Below are 5,477 nucleotides of genomic sequence, written 5' to 3' on the forward strand. Positions count from 1 at the left end.
GATTAGGAAGTGGCCCATAGAACTGGATCTCAGATATCTGAGGAAGGATGCTGTCTCTAATTGGTACTTGAGCCATAGGACCTCAGAGGATGTGGCCCTCAGAGCTGGGACTAAAATCTTTGAGGATGGGACACTACCTTGATGTTGCTGGTATTTTTGAGGGAGTTCAATGAGGCTGATTTTGGGAGTTAAACAAAAACCAGAACCAACCAATCAACCAATCTGGAGACTAGAATCAATTTCACTTCAAGGATAAAGAGTTGCTGCTAAGGAAGACTGACTAGACAGGAAGAGACAGAAAGAGCAAGTGTCCCTCTCCGTGTTTCAACCTTCTAATGTTTTCATTGCTCTCTGTAGGTAGAAACTCAGAGACTGCTGGCAAAGAAGGATTTGACTCCCAGCGCCAGTATGACAGAGTACAGTATGGATGGCAGGCTTGGTACTGAGAGGTAAGTGTTATTAACAGGCACAGCTCCAATCTTCCTTGGGTCTGAAAGCTTGTGACTATGGAGGAGCACCAATAACATCACCCTGCAGTGCACTGTTCCTACCAGGGAACTAGAGTCAGAATCAAGTCTGCTAGTGTGGGTGGGTGGAGAAACATGACATCATGTTTAGAGTCAGCATTCATAGCTATGAAGGAATTGACGTGAAGCTGGTAAAAGGAGTAAGATCAACTGCCCCACGTTGTAGGGATTAGATAAAGTAACTCCAACCCAATGCCGGTGTGGGCTCTAGGGGGAGAGTTTCTTCCAGTCACTCAACAACAGCAGGAAAGAAAAATTATACCCATTGGCTTACAGGAAGAGGCTCTTAGTACCTTCAGGGTTGGCTCTCATTGTTTCAAGCCAGAGCCACAGGTGCAACTCAGTATCTGTCATTTTTTTTTATTAAGAAGAGAATTCTCTAATAGAACTTCTCTCCATCTCACAGTTGCTAGGAGAGTTTTATCTCACTGCTTTCCTATTGTCCCTCAGAGGATATAAAGGCCAACTTCATTACTGATTTTCTAAAATAATGCTCATAATGAAAATCAAACTTCTTGTGTTTTGAGCACTTGCAATATACCAATGTCTATGAATAATAATATTTACTTTTCATAAGAGCCTTCTATACATGATTATAAAAGTGAGTTTTTAAAAAGGAATCTAATAGGATATAATTCATAGAAATATAATGTGTCTGTAATCAGGTGATATTTTCAAGCATTTGGTCAACTCCATTGGTCTTTCCAGGAATTCCTTCCCTGCATCTGCTATGATTTCACCCAGGAGCAAGCCCAGAATGAACACAAAGAGGAATCTATGCTATTTGGGCCAAAACTCAGATGTTAATTCCTAAACCAGGCTTCTGTAGATCAATGCAAATGGCCAACCCAATATGAGACGCTTGACTCAAACTGGGTGTACATAAGGATAGGAAATACCAACTTTGTTGTAGGGATTTGTAAAGGTTGGAGTGACCAAGAGAGCAGTGGGACAACAGTGGTCACTCCTCACAGTAACTAGCACAGCTCTCGCATATTGAGGGGCTCAGTAAACATTTCCTTACTTATGATATTGAATTAGCTAAGTGAAGAGTTGAAAAATCATGTCTAATTTTAACCTCTAGTTTCCCAGTAGTAGAGTCCTAAATGTAACAAATGGATAAGCCACATACTTCAAGTTGGCTCTCTGCTCTGGTTCTAAGTACAGAAGTTTAGAGTACCACAGATTTCTCATAAAATTGTCGCACTCACTGCAAGTGGTGAAGTAACTGGTCTCAAGGTCTTAGATAGGCTTTGAAGTAAATCCTCATACAGATGATAAAGGAGCAAGATAACCAAAGAATCCGACTTTGAAGAGCAGACCTAACTCTGCTGTGAAGTTCCCATAGCAAAATGTTAAAACATGTCCTCTCTGTAAAGGTTTTCAACCACTGTCTTGAGTGGATATAATGAAGTAGTATAAATTAAAGGCATTTTAAATGGATGGGGTACAGATGTTTTGTCAATTTTTTAAACTGAGAAAATCTATGAAGATTTGGTTTGCTGGTACAATCTGAATATGTTCCAACTGCATTGGAAGAGGGTGCATTCAGAACATGAGAAGAGAGACAGGAGTAGCTTTCCAAAGGTCACTCCCCTCACTCCCTGGTTTGCAGGTTAGTCACATTTGCATGAGGAACACAGCCTCTTGAGAAGGAAGATCTGATATCACTGAACATTGCTATTCAATACCATAGCTGACTTAAATCAAGGCCAGTGGAAAGAAAGAATAACAAGTCCTCTGGAATTAAGTTGGAGGAAGAAGGGACCCTATGTTGGTAGCCAAAGCTCAAAACAAAGACCTAAGTATTGCTGAGGGAACAATACTACATTTTCCATTTATCACAGAAAGGTTTTTAGTGCCCAGCCATCCTGATACTTTATTATGCTTTGATGTATATTCTAGGCAGTGAGAGTTCTGAGATATCAGAGACCAAGTTTAGGGCATCAAGACTGTGCAACTGTAGAACCTAAACAGCAACCTCTGAAGTTAAGCAAACTCTTCATAGTTGGCAAGTCAACATTGCCCCTTTGTGGCTCTTTGTAGGAATAGCAGTACTGTAGTGAATGCCGGTTCTCAATCTCAGGTGTTTGAAAGAGGATGGGGAAGTCTGTTTAGAAAACTCCTGTACTTCCTGCTCATAGGGCACATAGGGACTTGAGGGATTAATTTAACAAATAAAAGAGACATACCAATTTATACGATGATTTTCTTTCCTTCAGCAACATTTAAAAGTCAATACCAAATCACTGACATGAGTCAGGTATTCATAAGGATAGTAAATATCCTTGGTGTTTCATACCATATTACATTATCAGCATTTGGCTGAGTACTGTATATAATAACAACATTTCTTCATGTATTCAACCAAAAATTAGTTATTGAGTTCTTTATGTGTGATTAGCACTATGAACATACAGGAAAACTATCTTTTAGAGAGATTATTGTCAAAATAGCCCATGAATTGTAATTCCCATTTTTGCAGATCAGGCAACTGAGTAAAATGATAAATTATGCATAGTCGTTTAATGAATAGGGACCAGAGTCAAAATTGAGAGTTAAGGCATTTTGCTACATAAACCCATTTTTTCCTACTTCAGAGTCTAGGGATTGAGGTATATTTTTAATCTTTCACTGAATAGATTTGTAGTTTCCTAAGTTTTTCCTGCTCCAGATTATAGATATCAAAGGCAGAGTACACCAAAAACTCATCAAGCATTGAATTAGTCAGTGCAAGTAAAGTTAGTTACTATAACAATGATAGCACAGTGGTCAACACAATAAAAGTTTACTTCTCATCCACATCTCATTGCCATGCATGAGGGCTTTGCTCCACATCAACATTTAGGGACCCATGCTTTTTTTATTACATGGATCCTCCATGTTCTGCATTCTTAGAGAACTTCACTGGTGCTTTTAAATCTGGCTGGCGAGCCAGAAAGAGAAAGAATATGCAGGATCTTGTAAGCTTTAGGGCCCCAAACTAGGAGAGACATCATTTTCTCTATCATTTCATAGGCCAGACTCCTCACATAGATCCAGCTGCTTGCAAAGGAGCCTTGATCATAAATTTTCATTTCTATTTTTCCTACATATGCAATATGCTTACCTCCTTACCAAGGGAGACCACCCAAGCTCTCGTCTGATCACTCTATGAAGCAAAAAATCCAAGACCTACAGATGTGTGTGGCCTTCTCCATCAGATCCCATTGTGATTTCTCTTTCACCAATGATGTTCCATCTCTCTATTAATGGTGGAGCAGATGATTTCCAACTGAAAATGAAGCATAGAATTCAGTTAGCAGTAACTTAATAGTAATGTGAGACTACCTTAGGAGCAGATATTGCAATATTTCTACTTACTGAGAGTGGGACAAGTTTCTTGATTACACATTGTTTGTGTTCTCTAGGAGGAACTCTCCTGATCATTGTTTTCAATGTCCTGACAACTGCTTTTTATCGTTTCTTTAATGCCATCTGCCTTTGGGGATTTGTGCCTTTATTAATATTCCCATTATCCCAAATGTGCCTTTATTAATGTTCCCATTATCTTAAATGAAGCAAGCATCAAACAATGTGACTTCTTTTGGAGTGACACTGCATTTGAACCTACTTTCTACTTACAAAATATTAGTATCAGTACTTTAAATAAATTTTTATTTAATTGTGCATTTTTAAATTGATACATAATAATTATACGTATTTATGAAGTTATATACAGCATGTAGTGAGCAGATCAGGGTAATTAGCATATCCATCATCTCAAACACTTATCATTTCTTTGTGTTGGGTAGATGCGATATTCTTTCTTCTAGCTATTTGAAAATATACAATGTATTATTGTTGACTATTATCATCCTTTAGTGCTGTAAAACAATAGAACTTGTTTCTCCTTTCTAATTGTAATTTGCGTAGGATCAACATATTTTTAAATTCTAAATCAAAAACTTTCTTTAAAAGTCAAGTTCGTGTTTCTTTGGCAATAAACCCCCTCAAAGGCCTAATAGGTTCTTGATCTATCTGTATCAGGTCAGTTCAATGTGCTAGTGATCACACTCAAAGGATTTTCTTAGGCATAATTTCCATACTTTTCTTTTCTTTATTGTCTTCTCCCTTTCTCCATGCCACTCTTTTTCTACTTAATGATGCTTATCTTAAGGCTGTCAGACTTGAGAAGGACTGCTATACACATCATCTAACTTTTTATCAGGCTGGATTTCTATCAGTCTTCTTTACTCAAAGGAATTCTAAAATATTCTCTTAACTTTTGACCTCCAAAAATGGGCAAAAGATGGAAGCATTCTCCTAAAAAAACTGGCACAAGGCAAGGATGACTTCTCTCACCACTTCTATTCAACATAGTATTGGAAGTCCTAGCCAGAGCAATCAGGCAAGAGAAAGAAATAAAGTCCATCCAAATAAGAAGACAGGAAGTCAAGCTATCTCTGTTTGCAGATGACATGATTCTATATATAGAAAACCTCATAGTCCAGGCCCAAAAGCTCCTTCAACTGATAAACAACATTAGTAAAGTTGTAGGATACAAAATTAATGTACAAAAATCACTAGCATTCCTACATAACACCAACAACCAAACTGAGATCCAAATTAGAAAGGCAATCCCATTCACAAGTGCCACACAAAAAGCAAAATACCAAGGAATACAGCTATTCAGGGAGGTGAAAGAACTCTACAGTGAGAATTACCAAACACTGCTCAAATAAATCAGAGGAGACACAAACTAATGAACAGACATCCCATGCTCATGGATAGGAACAATCAATATCATTAAAATCACTATACTGCCCAAAGCAATTTACAGATTCAATGCTATTCCAGTCAAATTACCAATGACATTCTTTACAGAACTAGAAAAAACTATTTTAAAATTCATATGAAACAAAAAAAGAGCCTTAATAGCCAAAGAATTTCAGTTCCTAGCTTAGGACT

This window comes from Mandrillus leucophaeus, unplaced genomic scaffold (assembly GCF_000951045.1).
Source record: "Mandrillus leucophaeus isolate KB7577 unplaced genomic scaffold, Mleu.le_1.0 Scaffold1296, whole genome shotgun sequence".
Lineage (NCBI taxonomy): Eukaryota > Metazoa > Chordata > Mammalia > Primates > Cercopithecidae > Mandrillus > Mandrillus leucophaeus.